Source organism: Panthera onca, chromosome A3, assembly GCF_046562875.1.
Source record: "Panthera onca isolate mPanOnc1 chromosome A3, mPanOnc1 haplotype 2, whole genome shotgun sequence".
NCBI classification, from domain to species: Eukaryota; Metazoa; Chordata; class Mammalia; order Carnivora; family Felidae; genus Panthera; species Panthera onca.
The window spans coordinates 25,833,933-25,851,111 of record NC_138341.1 but is presented as its reverse complement, the minus strand read 5'-3'; positions in this window follow the sequence as shown (position 1 = coordinate 25,851,111).

Genomic DNA, 17,179 nt, shown 5'->3' with positions numbered 1-17,179 from the left:
CTCCCCAAGTTCAGTTCTATGTACCATGTACCTGCTGAAATCTGTGGTTCAGATTGTGCAGATTGTTGTGTTAATCCTCAGATCAGTTTTCTAGGTGTGCAGGATGGTTTAGTGTTGGTCTGGTTATATATCATGGACGGGAGACACATAAAAAGTTCCATGCTGTTCTGCCATCTTGGCTCCCTCCCCTGTTAACTTAATTTTTAATGGCTATATAGTATTTCATCATATGAATGCATCATTATTTATTTGGACAGGCTGTCTTGTTGCTTCTAGTATTTTATTACTAAGTACAGACCTTTAGTGAATATCCTTCTAAAAATACATTTTTGATTTTTAACAAAATCGATTATTAGAAGGGGAACTGGTGCTCAAGCTTTTGTATATTTTAGATAGTTTTTGACACATTTTATCATCTGCCCCCTTAGTAAGCTTGTATCCTCCTGGCTATCTATGAAAAATGTCCTCTCCTTTCACATCTTTGCCAGTATCGAGTATTATTTCAAGAAGACTTTGCCAATTTGATAAGTAAGAAATAGTATTTTATTTATTTACATATTAAAAATATTTATTATTTTTTGAGAGAGAGAAAGAGAGAGAGAGACAGATGTGAGCGGGGGAGGGACAGAGAGACAGGGAGACACACAATTTGAATCTGCTTCAGACTCTGAGCTCTCAGCAAAGGGCCCGACCTGTGGGCTCCAACTGAAGAACCATGAGATTATGACCTGAGCCGAAGCCGTACGCTTAACTGACTGAGCCACCCAGACACCCCCCAAAATAGTATTTTATTATTGCTTTAATTTAATTGCATTTTTTTCTTGTGAGAATAGAATTCTCACAAGAAAAAATTCAAATGTCATTAGAGTAATATGTACATATGGTTACAAATGACAGTCTCCATGCCTAAATTTTTCTCATCCACAGGCCCCCAGAAGGCCACCGATTCTTTTAGCTATTTCTTCTGGTGGATACTTCTGTATCTCTAAATGATTCAATCTCTATTTATTAGTGGTTAAAGATAGACATTTTCCACGAGTTTTCTGTTACAATAATTGAGAATTTATATTTCATTTCCCATTTCAAATATTTATATCACTCTTTTTTGAAAGCTTCTTTATCAGTTACATATTAACCTTTTTATATCTTCTTCCATTAAGTAGAGTTGCTCACTTCATATTTGCTTGGTTTTAGAATTCAAGAATAGAAATCATTTTCCCTCAGAGCTTTATATCCACTGCTTTGTTGTCTGTTGGAATTTAGTGTTTCTGATGTGATTACCTAATATCATTTGAATTTTTGTTCCCTTTTGATGATCTGTCTTATTTTCTTTTTCCTCTTTCTCTGGAAGTGTCTAGGATAACTTCTTTGTCATTAATATTCTTTTTTTTTTAATGCCTTGAAGTTGGTTTCTTTCTTTCACATTGCCATGTGTTTAGTCCTGTGGAGTCCCATTCTCTCTAACTTTACCTGAGTTTTCTCACTTTTTCCTGTCTTGGACAACTTTCCCTAATACTTTCTTTGCCCCTTACCTTTAGCGTCTCTGACAATGGCACAAAATCAAGCAACCGATCGCTGTTTATATATTGTTTGCTGTGGGGGATACAAAACAGGTAGGCTACATAATCTCTCTCTAAGAAATTTATACATTATAACTATATTATTTGGAGAGACTTTCTAACATCAATAAGTGGCCATGATAAAGTAGGAAATGTGTTTTTCTCAGGATCAGGGACTACACATCGTGTGAAGGTGGTATGTGAGTGGGAGCAGTAGTATTAGGATATACTACCACTAGTTGAACAATTAGTTTTGGGGACGTGCGTTTTTTCTTGCTCTAGTGGGGGAATCCTGTGTTAATCCTCAATAAAGGAAAGGCCATGGGTTAATCGTAACTTCACAAGATCAATTCTCAGAGGGACTGAGGAAATATGAGTTTTGTATTTTTTCCTGATGGTCTGGTTTAGTCTGGGACAGAAATTATGAAAGAGTGGTTAACAGTGACAATGAACTTTCGCAAATGTTTGATGTCTTAAAGAGCTTTGGAAATGTCTGCTTCTTATTCTATTTGAAATGAGCCAGACTCTCTGGTAGTACACAATAAGTTCTGCTTTGTTGAATGTACCAAACATAACCAGCAGTCTGTGAGCATAATAAAAATATAACTTGCCCAACTTCTACAGAGAAAGAAGAGATAAGATCTGAATGCAAATGAAACCACATAAGATAAGCTGAATCTTTATAAGTTTCTTTTTAAACACTTAAAATAATCTAAAATAAAATAAAACAATCTATAATGGTGTTTATTTTTTTTATTTTTATTAAAAAATTTTTTTTTAACGTTTATTTATTTTTGAGACAGAGAGAGGCAGAGCATGAACAGGGGAGGGGCAGAGAGAGAGGGAGACACAGAATCCGAAAGAGGCTCCAGGCTCTGAGCTGTCAGCACAGAGCCCAACTCAGGGCTCAAACTCATGGACCGTGAGATCATGACCTGAGCCGAAGTTGGAAGCTTAACCGCCTGAGCCACCCAGGCGCCCCCAATGATGTTTACTTTTATATAAAATGTTTGATACATTGAAAAGTCTTTGTAACTTGTATGTAAGTTACAAACCACAATAACAAAGTGAACAGCCATGAACCCATCATTCAGTTTAAGACCTAGAACATTACTAATACACTGAAGTCTCCCCTGTCTTTTTCCCCGCTTGTCCATGTCCCTGTCTCTATCATCAAAAGTGAATGTGATTCTAGATTTTAACTAATCATGTTAGTTTTTAATTTATTTTTTATTATTTTTCCCCCTCCCTCCCACCCCCCCATCAAACCTCAGTTTATTCTCAGTTTTTAAGAGTCTCTTATGGTTTGCCTCCTTCCCTCTCTGTAACTTTTTTTTTCCCCTTTTCCTCCCCAATGGTCTTCTGTTAAGTTTCTCAGGATGCACATAAGAGTGGAAACATATGGTATCCATCTTTCTCTGTATGACTTATTTCACTTTTCATAATACTCTCCAGTTCCATTCACATTGCTACAAAAGGACATATTTCATTCTTTCTCATTGACAGGTAGTATTCCATAGTATATATAAACCACAATTTCTTTATCCATTCATCAGTTGATGGACATTTAGGCTCTTTCCATAATTTGGCTATTGTTGAAAGTGTAGCTGTAAACATTGGGGTACAAGTGCCCCTATGCATCAGCACTCCTGTATCCCTTGGGTAAATTCCTAGCAGTGCTGTTGCTGGGTCATAGGGTAGGTCTATTTTTAATTTTTTGAGGAACCTCCACACTGTTTTCCAGAGTGACTGCACCAGTTTGCATTCCAAACAACAGTACAAGAGGTTTCCCGTTTCTCCACATCCTCTCCAGCATCTGTAGTCTCCTGATTTGTTCATTTTGGCCACTCTGACTGGCGTGAGGTGATATCTGAGTGTGGTTTTGATTTGCATTTCTCTGATGAGGAGTGACTTTGAGCATCTTTTCATGTGCCTGTTGGCCATCTGGATGTCTTCTTTAGAGAAGTGTCTATTCATGTTTCCTGCCCATTTCTTCACTGGGTTATTTGTTTCTCGGGTGTGGAGTTTGGTGAGCTCTTTATAGATTTTGGATACTAGCTCTTTGTCCTATATGTCATTTGCAAATATCTTTTCCCATTCCGTTGGTTGCCTTTTAGTTTTGTTGGTTGTTTCCTTTGCTGTGCAGAAGCTTTTTATCTTCATAAGGTCCCAGTAGTTCATTTTTGCTTTTAATTCCCTTGCCTTTGGGGATGTGTCAAGTAAGACATTGCTGCGGTTGAGCTCAGAGAGGTTTTCCCTGCTTTCTCCTCTAGGGTTTTGATGATTTCCTGTCTCACATTCAGGTCCTTCATCCATTGTGAGTTTATTTTTGTGAATGGTGTAAGAAAGCGGTCTAGTTTCAACCTTCTGCATGATGCTGTCCAGTTCTCCCAGCACCATTTGTTAAAGAGACCATCTTTTTTCCACTGGATATTCTTTCCTGCTTTTCAAAGATTAGTTGGCCAAAGTTTTGTGGGTCCAATTCTAGGGTCTCTATTCTATTCCATTAGTCTATGTGTCTGTTTTTGTGCCAATACCATGCTGTCTTGATGATTACAGCTTTGTAGTAGAGGCTAAAGTCTGGGATTGTGATGCCTCCTGGTTTGGTCGTCTTCTTCAAAATTACTTTGGCTATTCACGGTCTTTTGTGGTTCCATACAAATTTTAGGATTGCTTGTTGTAGCTTTGAGAAGAATGCTTGTGCAATTTTGATTGGGATTGCATTGAATGTGTAGATTATGTTGGGTAGTATTGACATTTTAACAATATTTATTCTTCCAATCCATGAGCATGGAATGTTTTTCCATTTCTTTGTATCTTCTTCAATTTCCTTCATCAGCTTTCTATAGTTTTTGGCATACAGATCTTGTACATCTATTCCTAGGTATTTTATGCTTCTTGGTGCAATTGTGAATGGGATCAGTTTCTTTATTTGTCTTTCTGTTGCTTCATTATTAGTGTATAAGAATGCAACTGATTTCTGTACATTAATTTTGTATCCTTTGCAACTTTGCTGAATTCATGTATCAGTTCTAGCAGACTTTTGGTAGAATCTGTCAGGTTTTCCATGTATAATATCATGTCATCTGCAAAAAGTGAAAGCTTGACTTCATCTTTGCCAATTTTGGTGCCTTTGATTTCCTTTTGTTGTCTGATTGCTGATGCTAGAACTTCCAACACTATGTAAAATAACAGTGGTGAGAGTGGACATCCCTGTCGTGTTCCTGATCTGAGGAGGAAAGCTCTCAGTTTTTCCTCATTGTTTATGATATTAGTTGTGGACTTTTCATAAATGGCTTTATGATGTTTAAGTATGTTCCTTCTATCCCAACTTTCTTGAGGGTTTTTATTAAGAAAGATGCTGAATTTTGTCAAATGCTTTTTCTGCATCGATTGACAGGATCATATGATTCTTTTCTTTTCTTTTATTAGTGTGATGTATCACATTGATTGATTTGTGAATAGCGAACCAGTCCTGCAGCCCAGGAATGAATCCCATTTGATCATGGTGAATAATTCTTTTTATATGCTGTTGAATTTGATTTGCTAGTATCTCGTTGAAAATTTTGCATCCATATTCATCAGGGATATTGGCTCGTAGTTCTCTTTTTTTGCTGGGTCTCTGTCTGGTTTGGGAATCAAAGTCATGCTGGCTTCATAGAATGAGCCTGGAAGTTTTCCTTCCCTTTCGATTTTTTTGGAACAGCTTGAGAAGGATAGGTATTATCTGTGCTTTAAATGTCTGGTGGAATTCCTCTGGGAAGCCATCTGGTCCTGGACTCTTATTTGTTGGTACATTTTTGATAACTGATTCAATTTCTTCACTACTTATGGGTCTGGTCAAGTTTTCTATTTCTTCCTGTTTGAGTTTTGGAAGTGTGTGGGTATTTAGGAATTTGTCCATTTCTTCCAGGTTGTCTAGTTTGTTAGCATATAGTTTTTCATAGTATTCCCTGATAATTGCTTGTATTTCTGAGGGACTGGTTGTAATAATTCCATTTTCATTTGTGATTTTATCTATTTGGGTCATCTCCCTTTTCTTTTTGAGAAGCCTGGCTACAGGTTTATCAGTTTTGTTTATTTTTTCAAAAACCAACTCTTGGTTTCATTGATCTGCTCTACAGTTTTTTTAGATTCTATATTGTTTATTTCTGCTCTGATCTTTATTATTTATCTTCTTCTGATGAGTTTGGGGTGTCTTTGCTGTTCTGCTTCTATTTCGATTAGGTGTGCTGTTAGATTTTGTATTTGGGATTTTTCTTGTTTCTTGAGATAGGCCTGGAATGCAATGCATTTTCCTCTCAGGACTGCCTTGGCTGCATCCCAGAGCGTTTGGATTGTTGTATTTTCATTTTCGTTTGTTTCCATATATTTTTTAATTTCTTCTCTAATTGCCTGGTTGACCCACTCATTCTTTAGTAGGGTGTTCTTTAAGCTCCATGCTTTTGGAGGTTTTCCATACTTTTTCCTGTGGTTGATTTCAAGCTTCATAGCATTGTGGTCTGAAAGTATGCATGGTATGATCTCAATTCTTGTATACTTATGAAGGTCTGTTTTGTGACCCAGTATGTGATCTATCTTGGAGAATGTCCCATGTGCACTCGAGAAGAAAGTATATTCTGTTGCTTTGGGATGCAGAGTTCTAAATATATCTGTCAAGTCCATCTGATCCAATGTATCATTCAGGGTCCTTGTTTCTTTGTTGATTCTGTCTAGATGATCTATCCATTGTTGTAAGTGGTGTATTAAAATCCCCTGCAATTACCACATTCTTATCAATAAGGTTGCTTATGTTTGTGATTAATTATTTTATATATTTGGGGGCTCTCATATTTGGTGCATAGACATTTATAATTGTTAGCTCTTCCTGATGGATAGACCCTGTAATTATTATATAATGCCCTTCTTCATCTCTTGTTACAGCCTTTAATTTAAAGTCTAGTTTGTCTGATACAAGTATGGCTACTCCAGCTTTCTTTTGACTCTAGGAGCATGATAGCTAGTTCTCCATCCCCTCACTTTCAATCTGAAGGTGTCCTCAGGTCTAAAATGAGTCTCGTGTAGACAGCAAATAGATAGGTCTTGTTTTTTTATCCATCCTGATACCCTGTGTCTTTTGGTTGGAGCATTTAGTCCATTTTGTATTCAGTGTTATTATTGAAAGATATGGGTTTAGAGTCACTGTGATGTGTGTAGGTTTCATGCTTATAGTGGTGTCTCTGGTAGTTTGTGGTCCTTGCAACATTTCACTCACAGAGTCCCCCTTAGGATCTCTTATAAAGGGATGGCTTAGTGGTGACAAATTCCTTCAGTTTTTGTTTGTTTGGGAAAACCTTTATCTCTCCTTCAATTCTGAATGACAGACTTGCCAGATAAAGGATTCTCGGCTGCATATTTTTTATGTTCATCACATTGGAAATTTCCTGCCATTCCTTTCTGGCCTGCCAAGTTTCAGTAGATAGGTCTGCCACTTCTCTTATAGGTCTACCTTTGTAAGTTAGAGCCTGTTTATCCCTAGCTGCTTTCAGAATTTTCTCTTTATCCTTGTATTTTGTCAGTTTCACTATGATATGTCATGCAGAAGATCGATTCAAATTATGTCTGAAGGGAGTTTTCTGTGCCTCTTGGATTTCAGTGCCTTTTTTCTTCTCCAGATCATGGAAGTTGTCAGCTATGATTTGTTCAAGTACATCTTCAGCCCCTTTCTTTCTCTCTTCTTCTTCTGGAATTCCTATGATATGGATATTGTTGGGTTTCATTGCATCACTTAGTTCTCTAATTCTCCCCTCATACTCCTGGATTTTTTTAATCTCTTTTTCAGCTTCCTCTTTTTCCATCATTTTATCTTCTAATTCACTTATTCTCTCCTCTGCCTCTTAAATCTGTGCTATGGCCGCCTCCATTTTAATTTGCACCTCATTTATAGCATTTTTTTTTAGTTCCTCATGCCTATTTCTTAATTTCTTGATCTCTGTAGCAGTAGATTCTCTGCTGTCCTCTATGCTTTTTTCAAGCCCAGAGATTAACTTTATGACTATTATTCTAAATTCTTGTTCTGTTATATTGCTTCAATTGGTTTGGATCAATTCTTTACCTGTCACTACTTCCTGGAGTTTCTATTGAGGAGAATTCTTCAGTTTTGTCATTTTGGGTAGTGTCTGAGGTAGCTCCAAACTGCAGGGCACTTCTGCTGTGCTGTCCGGAGTAACTTGTATTGTTGGGTGCGGCCATAGTCAGACCCAGTGTCTGCCCCCAGCCCACCACTGGGCCACAGTCAGACTGGTGTGTACCTTATCTTCCCCTCTTCCAGGGGCAGGACTCACTGTGGAGTGGTGTGGCCCCTGTCCAGTCTACATGCACACTGCCATGCTTGTGGTGCTGCTTCAATGGGATCTGGCCAAGGGCAAATTAGACGGGGTGGATCCATAAGCTGCACAGGGGTGGGAGGGGCAGGCTTAGCTCGCTTTGTCGTCATTGGTCCCCTGCAGGAGGGGCCCTAAAGCACCCATATTAGTTTTTAAAAACTCTTTAAAAAATAGAAATTTGGGTCAAGAAATAGAATATTGGAAGAACCTGAGAATAAGGTGAGTAAAGTTGCTGCTCTATAGTATAACATAGTATATACAATTGTTGATGGACATTTGGTTTAAGTCTCATTGTTGGATATTACATAAAACATGGCTAAGAAGCACATGTCTCACATGTGTAAGTACTTCTGTAGGGTATATAATCAAGAGTATAATTGCTCAGTCATAGGTTGGGCATATCTTCAATTTGAATAAATAATGATAAACATCTTCAAAGATAGTAGAACAAATTTAATCTCTCACTAGACATCTATGAAACCCCATTTGCACACAACTTTACCAACATTTGATATTGTTAAATTTCAAATTTTAGCCTTGATGAAATAACAGAAAATATATATGTTGGTCTGTGTCCCCCCATTCCAGAATTTAGGCATAAAGCTCCAAAAACCCTTGTACATAATTTCCTAAGTGATAGAATCACTAGGAGCAATTTTTTTGTTTTAATATTTGGTCAATCGTTTATTTTCAAGTTTGCTATTATAGATGGTGCTACAATTAAAATGATAAAATATAGTGAAAATATTTTTTAAAGGATTAAAATAAATGGAGACATATGCCATATTTATGCATAAGGAGATTCCATGTTGCAAACATGTCACTTTTCCTTGAGTTGATTCTTAGATTCAGTTCATTTCTCAAACAAACAAACAAAAACTCAGCAAGCTTGTTAATCACATTTTATTTGATTGAAATAGTTTTTGCATCCCAGTGGGATAAGTGATTTACTCAAAGATTCTCAATAGATATAGTGCCATTAGGTGAAAGTTGTTTGGGGAAGGGTATTTACACAATGCCAAGGTATGCCACAGTTTGTTTGCTAATTGCAAAGGGAAATGCACTTTTACAATGGAGAGTTCTGTCAGTCTCTCTTTTACCAGGAAACAAACCAAGTATCAATAATGGTGGGGCAGGGGCACCTGGGTAGCTTGGTCAGTTAAGCGTCCAACTTAGGCTCAGGTCTGATCTCACCGTTCATGAGTTCAAGTCCTACATTGGGCTCTGTGCTGACAGCTCAGAGCCTGGAGCCTGCTTCTGATTCTGTGTCTGCCTCTCCTCTGCTCACACTCTGTCTCTCAAAAATGAGTACACATTAAAAAAAATTTTGAAGAAAATAATGGTGGGACAATCCATTATGGTGTGACTCATGATGTGATGCAGTATAAAGAACCCAGTGATAACTATAATGTATGTGTGCCCAAAGTATTTAATATGAACTTAACCACACTTTTAAGACCAATTTCCCACTTACAGGGAATATAGGATATAGAGGAAAAAATTAAATAACACTATCTAGAAATTATCAGACAAACTTGATAGCTTAAAAAGTCAATGTTATGAAAAAAATGGCAAGGGGACTATTCTAGAATACAAGAAACTTAAGAGCCATAATAATCAAATATGATATGGTGATGTATGTGCCTTGATTGGATCTGGGTACAAAAAATTACTACTTTTTAAAGACACTTTTGGATAATTGGGGAAATTTAAATATGGGCTAAATATGAGATGAATATAGGGAATTGCTAATTTTCTTAGGTTTGATAATTGCATTCTAGTTTTGGAGGAGGATACTCTTAGTAAATTAACACTGAAATACTTAAGAGTGAAGTGCCATAATGCTTATTATTTTCAAATGTGTAGAAATGAAAATAATCTTTACAAATATATTCATACATGTATAAAGCAAATTTGGGATATATTAAAAATTAGTGAATCTAGCTTGTGATTATACAGGTGATCATTGCACTATTTTTTCTGTATGTTTGAAGTTTTCCCCAAAATTATAGAAAAAACACATCAAATTAGATTATGAAAATTTCAATGGGACTTTTCATAGAACTTAGCAAGTTAATTCTAAAATTTAGATGGAAGGGATGCCTGGGTGGCTCAAATGGTTAAGTGTCTGACTCTTGATTTCAGCTGAGATATTATGGTCGTGAGATCGAGTCCCTCAATGGGCTCTGTGCTGGGCACCGAGCCTGCTTAAGATTCTCTCCCCCTCTGCCCCTTCCTCACTCGAGTGCATGCTGTCTCTCTCAAAAAAACAAAAGATACAAAATCCTTAATAACAATAAAGGACTGAAATACTACTATATTAATTTTATGAATCTGTATACATAAAAAATCATAAAATGAAGAGACATAACAAACTGGAAGAATTTATTTCCATGCATATAACACAAATAAAAGGGAAGAAATGTGAAATGCAACAAAAAACCAAACAACTTCTAAAAATCAGTGAAAAAAAGTTAACCCATCAGAAAGGCAGACAAAAAATGTGAGTATTTTTGATAGAGAGGTTGAATGAAGTTGAACATTCATTTTTGAATGTCTCTGTTCTGAGCCCAGCATAGGGTGATAAGTAAACAAAACAAATAAATAGCTTTGCTCTTGAACAACTAACATTTTAGTGGACAACACTGGTAAAGAGAAATAAGAACTCAAAACTGAAATAGAAACTGAGTCAATAGTGTGGTGGAAAGAGTGCAGGCTCTGTGGTCAGACTCCTAGATACAATCTCAGCTCCTCTGAATGGCATCTCATGTGCATTCCTCTGATTCTCTAACCTTCCATTTCCTCTTTTGGGAATAAAAACACCTGCCCCATATGGTTGTTGAGGAAGTTAAATGAGATAATGATACATGCAAAGCACTTAGCATGATGCCTGTTATGTAATAATTACCCAATGAATATTAGATCTTCTTAATCTTCTATTATTAATAACAATCCCACAGAATGGGTGTAACTCAATTAAATTCTGAAACCACCATTTCAGAACATTTTGCAACACATTTGCACCAGCAGTGCTGGCAACTCGACTCTGGATTCTGCAGGTGCCCTAGTTGTTCCCGGAAACTCAGCTGTTGCAAAGTCAAGTTCAGTTCCTTACAGAAAAAGCCGAACATCCACTAATAGAGCAGGACATTGATGAGCTAACTAGTGAGAATAGATAAAATGAGAAGAGAATCCAGAGAGAAGAGTGTCTCTAAGAACATCAACCTCTAAGAGATCAACAGAGACAGTGAATCCCATAGAAGACACTGAAAAGCAGTAGCAAAGAGTTGGAGAGACAGTTGGCAGGGCAGTGATTTGACGCTAAGGGAAGAAAGGGCTCTGGGATGGGGTGGTTAATTAACAGTGCAGATGCTGTTGAGAGGAGCAGTAAGGACTCACAAATGTCTTCTGGGCTTAGCAAGAAGGAGGTTGTTTGTGACCTTGCTGAAAATGCTTTTTCAGGGTTGGGATGAGGGTAAGGAGGGGAACAGAAGCCAGATTACTATGGGCTGTAGAATGAGTGGGAGGTAAGGATAGAAGTAGTTGAGTTTAGACAACTCACAAGAGTGTTGGTAGGGAAGGGAAGGAGAGAACCAGAAGGACATGAACTCAAGATACCTCAGGGAGTTTATTTTGTTTTGCTTAAAGTTGGGAGAGATTTGAGGACGTTTAAATGCAGATGTGAAAGAATCTGAAGAAATGAAAAGTTTGGGGAGTGGAAGCAAGAGATGATACAGAGATAATAAGCTCCTGAGGAAGAGGAGCAAATGTGTATGGAGAGTCTAGTGTCCTAGAGTCTGAAAAATAACAGGTGGTCCCTGACTTCCACAAAATATTGACTCAAGGAAAGTTGTTTTACCTCTCTCTTCCACTCTCTCCTCTTTGCCCAAAGTAGTAACTTCTTTTAATTGGAAAACAAGGAGGACTGAATTTAATAAATATGTCCAACTTTAGATTTTATGCTATGAAATATAAGGTAATAAGAATGTTCTAAATCTTCTAAATCCTGAATGCTGTCACCTGTGACATGTTCTGAGAACTACCTCTCGAATGGTAGCATGTAGTCATGAACAGAATTAGGGAGAGGCACATGAGAGACCTCAAAGATACTAATAATGCTCTTTTTCTGACAGTGGATGACAGGCACAGAAATGTTAGTTGTACCATTTTTCTTTATAGTTACTCTATTATATGTGCTTGATATTTAATAAGAACAATTTAAAAATTGCTTTATAATACAGCAGAAGATGTGTCAGCATTTAATGTTTCAGTTCTTAGATTGGAGAGTGGGCTCTTGAGTATGTGTTTTATATGCATACACATTATACACATACATCTACACTTTTGTATCTTATCAGATCTTAGAAAACATAGTCATTGAAAAACCAGAGAGAGGCAAGTCCTCCATGAACTTGGTGATGATTATCAGTTTGGTAATCTTAATTAGGAAATTCCTGCTTCTGTGTGGGGATAGCTTCAGGGAGATCAGAAGGAATGAGTGGGAGGAAGAATTTGCTTCTGAACTTCAGAGTTCTACAGTATTTGCATTGACCTTTGTGAGCTGTCGTTGGTTGCCAGAGGTGAGGCCATGTAAGCCTTGGGACAAGTGATTGGGGCCACTGGTTCCAGTTGACAGACTGGGTCAAGGCTGATGTAACTTATGTGCCCTTACTTGGTCTCTATCTCCCTGTTGTGCCCACTGCCTCCCAGGAAACTTCAAGGCCATTTTTGGCCCCAGGGCTACTTTTTGGATCATGGCTGCCTGCTCAGAGGCCCCTGGTCTTCCTTCCTGTGGACCTGAGAGTCCAGTCTGCTTTCTTCTCTTACACAGCGTCACCTCCTCTAGTCCTTGATGTTCCTGCACTGAAAACTGACTATGAAACAGGATGGGTTTCTTCAACTTCTTCAAAAGTAACCACCAAGTTCCCTTTTATTTTAGCTTTTTCTCTTTTAATCACTCCAAGCAAACAGGCAGGAGAGAACCCAAATTCTAGAAGTGGGGAAACAGAGGATCTTGAAATCCTTCAGCCTTCTTCTGGAGCTGGATCCTGGTCTGTAGCCCCTGATTTCCTTCTGAAACCTCTGCTTTCTCTTTTAAATTGAGATGTGGATAGGTGGGTTTGACCTCCCACTTCCAGATGCTCCATGGAGGCCCAGATGGCTGCCATGAAAATGGCATGCTCACATCCGTGGTCTGGAGCATAACTGAGAGAAGGCCCCAACGACTGCCCCTTCAGCTTGCCACCACTACTGCAGCTCATGTTTCCTACAGGCTCCTTCTCATCAGTGACCGGTTGATGGTGGGCTTCCTGAGGCTGGGCCATTCAGGGGAGATGTAGCTGTCTGCTACCAGTGACTCTGGTACAAGGATTCCCCACTGACTTGGCTGAATCTTTTTTGGAACTTCTTGGAAATCTGAAACTCTTGCAAGCCAGCCCTCGTCTCTTGTCTCTCTCCTTCCATAAGTGCCAGACCTGCATTCTCGCCTTCTCATGCTCCCTACATATCACTCTTCCATTTTGAATCCCATCTTGCTGTCTGCTTCTTGGCAAACCTTAATTAATTAGCTAATTAATTAACTAACACACTCCCTCTTTGGTAGCACAGAGGCCCATGGGAACAACATAAATAGGATCAAGATGTCCCTTCTGGAATTTAGGTTGCTGAGATGCTTCAGTGTGGGGTACACACATCTTCATGACTTAGGTGGAGATGTGATATCCTAGGGGCTTTATTACATTTCCCTGTGTATCTGGGACTCAAAGTCATCCCTCAGCCCTTTGTCAGAGACCTGGAGCCTAGAGGCTGGTGCTGGAGGAGGAACCAGCAGCAGGAGTGGCAAGAAGCCCAGGCAGGTCTGGCTCCATCTCTGGGGGTGCTGGAGCAGACTCTGGTGCACCAGTGTCCAGGTAGAGAGGCAGAGGATCAGAGCATACCAGGCAGTATGGAAGTGTCTGGGCAGGTGGAAGATGGCTGAGGTGGGGTGTATGACAAATAGCACCCTCCCTCTCAGGGATGAGCCCAAGACTTGTATCCCTAAAGACAGAAACAGAGTTGATCCCTGGTCCCTGGGGAACTGGACAATATCTGGGAGAAAATGGACACAGTTACCGGCCAGGTTGGTTCAGGGGCATCATTGGCCTTGCAGCATGAAGACAGGGCTCCTTGGCTATTCTCCTGAGTAGGAGAAAAAGTAGAATCAGAGGCTAAGGTAGAATGAGAATGGGGTTGGTGGAGGGAGGGAAAGAGGGGCCCAGGAGCAGAGGGGTTACTACAGGAGTGGGGAGGGGTGGTTGCTGGTTAGGTACGAGGCTGTGCTGTGAACCTTGTGGGAGACCACAAGACGACCATATGCTGTATTCGTGGGGGGCCCGGTGGGGGTCACTGGGCAGGCTTAATTGGGGTATGTGCTACTCTGTGATAGTGGTCAGCTGAGGTCTGTGTTTTGATGGGCATGACAGGCATGTGGACATTTTCCAAAGTGCCATGATTGGTTCAGTCAGCCCTTGAGCAGTACTGTGAGCTGGAGAGGCTTGAAGGGCCCGGACAGATGTTGAAAGTCCCTGATAATGAAAAATGAGGACATTTGTGCACCAACTGCTTTCTGTAGCTGTTAATCCCGGTCTCCTTTTCAAATCCATCTTCAGTCCTAACTGCTGCAAATGGGAAAACCAATGCGCTAGGCCTCCTCCCCGACTCAGGCTTCACAAAGATACACACAGCCAAAAATCTCTAGATGGGGAGGAAGGAGTAGCCACGCCCTCTGTAATGCAGGTGCTTCTCTGGCAATGCCCAAATATACAGAGCTGGCTGAGGGACAGCAGAACTGGTGTGGGAACTGGACAAATTCCAGACAGCACAGGGGTGCTAGTGGCAGGCAGTGGGCAGGGAGAGGGGGGCGGTTATCCCAAAGAGGTAAATCAGAAAAACAACACTTCCTGTGGTTCCTCCTGAAATCACGACTTCCTGCTTCTGCCTTCTTTGGGCCTGCTGTGGCTGCTGGCTTCACGACACATCAGGAGGAGGGGCGTTGAGGGTGTTGATGCTAGTTAAGTATTTGGATTCCCAGGTCTCTCTTCCATGCATGCTGCTTTCTAATCTTGAGATGATGACTCTAGAGTCTTTTTTAATGGTCCTGTTTAGGAGACAGAGGCACAGAGGAAAGTGCATCCTAAATCTGGGGATTCGGCTTGCTGACCTACTCTTCCATTGGCCCTCTGCTGAAAATGTGTCTTTTGATTTGTGCCTGGTGATTTCCATCCATGGTATGCTTGCAGACTTTGTTGTAACCTGTGGGCACCTTACTGTGATAGAAATATAGAATGTTGCATGTAACTCAAAGGACCATTTCAAAAGTCAGGGAAGAGGACAAGTGCCAGCTATTTTCTAGGTACCATGCCTGACATTTTACACACATTATCTCATTTATTTGTCAGAGCCACCACAGGTAGGTAATATTATTTCCTTTTACACAGTAGGAAAATTATTTCCTTTTACACAGTAGGAAAAGGTTCACATAGGTTAAGTTAACAGCTCAAATCTTAGCTCTGCTAAGACTTATTTGAACACCCTTTGGTGGACATTAAAGCCCTCAACCTTTCTGTTCTCAAAGAAGGGCTACATCGCTTTTGAGATCAGCAAGGCACTTCATCTTGGGAGGAGGAAACAAAAGCCCTGAGGTGTGAAGTGCCTTGCTGAAAGTCACACGGGGAATTATAGTAGGTTTGCGGTGGGTCTCAGGACTCCTAGGTTCCGTTCTGGGGCTCTTTTTGTCCAGCTGTGCAGGTGCCTGACTGTGACAGGAACCCAGGATCCTGTGAGCCCCACTGACATCTCCTGCATAGGGTTCTTCCTGGTGGAAGTCCCTCCCATGGAGTTTGTACTCTGGACCATGTTCTGCCCTTCTCGGTTAGCTCCACTGGCCGAACTCAAGCCTGTGTCTCACTGCCAAGATCTCAGACCTTTATATTATCTGTCTCTCATTTGCTATTTCCCCTACATGAGAATAGGAAAAGTACTTCACCCTTGAACAACACAGGTTTGAACTGCAAGGGTCCACTTCTATGTGGATTTCTTTGGATAGATGCTGTACAGTACTGTAAATGTCTTTTTATTATGATTTTCTTCATAACATTATCTCTTCTCTAGCTTACTTTATTGTAAGAACACAATTTGTAATACATACAAAATACGAAACAGGTGTTAATTGTTTACGTTCTTGGCAAGGCTTCCGGTCAACAGTATGCTATTAGTAGCTAAGTATTTGAGGAATCAAAAGTTATATGCAGGTTTTTGACTGTGCGGGGGTCAGTGCCCCTAATCCCTGAGTTGTCCAAGGATCAACTGCACCTCGAAGCAGACATTTATGAGTCAGCTCTTTTAGATGAGGTTTTAACAAAAGTTTCTCTTGAAATAGAAGTCAGGCTTTTTGTTTTAATGGTTGTCTACGAAAACTTATTCTCATTTATAAAGTAAAAGAGGAAGGTTGCCAGGTGGAGGCAGAGAATGTGGAGAAGTAAACAACTCAGTGGGCAGCAGGCTGTGTTCTTTGACCCGGCAAACTCCCTCGGGGTCACGGTTTGTGCCCAGCAGCCTGGGGACACCGTGGGGACCATGGACCTGCACATTCTTCCTCCTCACCCCCATTCCACAACCTCACAGTGTTCTGGGAATATGTTTTGAGCTTTCTTCTTTCCACACCTTCTCTCATGAAGTCCCCTCTGCCAGGGATGCCCTCCCTGATTTTCTCCTCAATTCCTATTCTGCTGTTCTAAAACCAAGTGCAAGTGCTGCCTCTTTCATGAACACTTATATATATATATATATATATATATATATATATATATATATATATATATACCTCACATGATAACTGCTCTCCCCTGTCAGACTTCCCAGTGCTTGGTGTCTCTTATGCTGTTCCACTAAATGTTGCCCTGCTTTGTGCTGCCGTCACTTTCTGTCTTAGCTGCCGCAGCAGGGGACACCGTACTGAATCTGACAACTGGGTCTTTGACATGAGGCGTGTACTTAAAACCCTTGGATGGCATTCCACGACCTAATTTCTCAGTGCCTTTCATGTGAAGAACCTTATAGTTACTCTCCCACCGTCCTCAACTTCTTCCCTTCTTTGTGCAGTTCTCTCAGGGGAGAACCCTTTCATCGAGTGGTCATTTTAGAGCATATGGTGGAGTGTTGGCACAAAAGGAAATCCTGTTTCTTTCTTGGTCAGGGTCCATTTGGAATCCTGGAAGA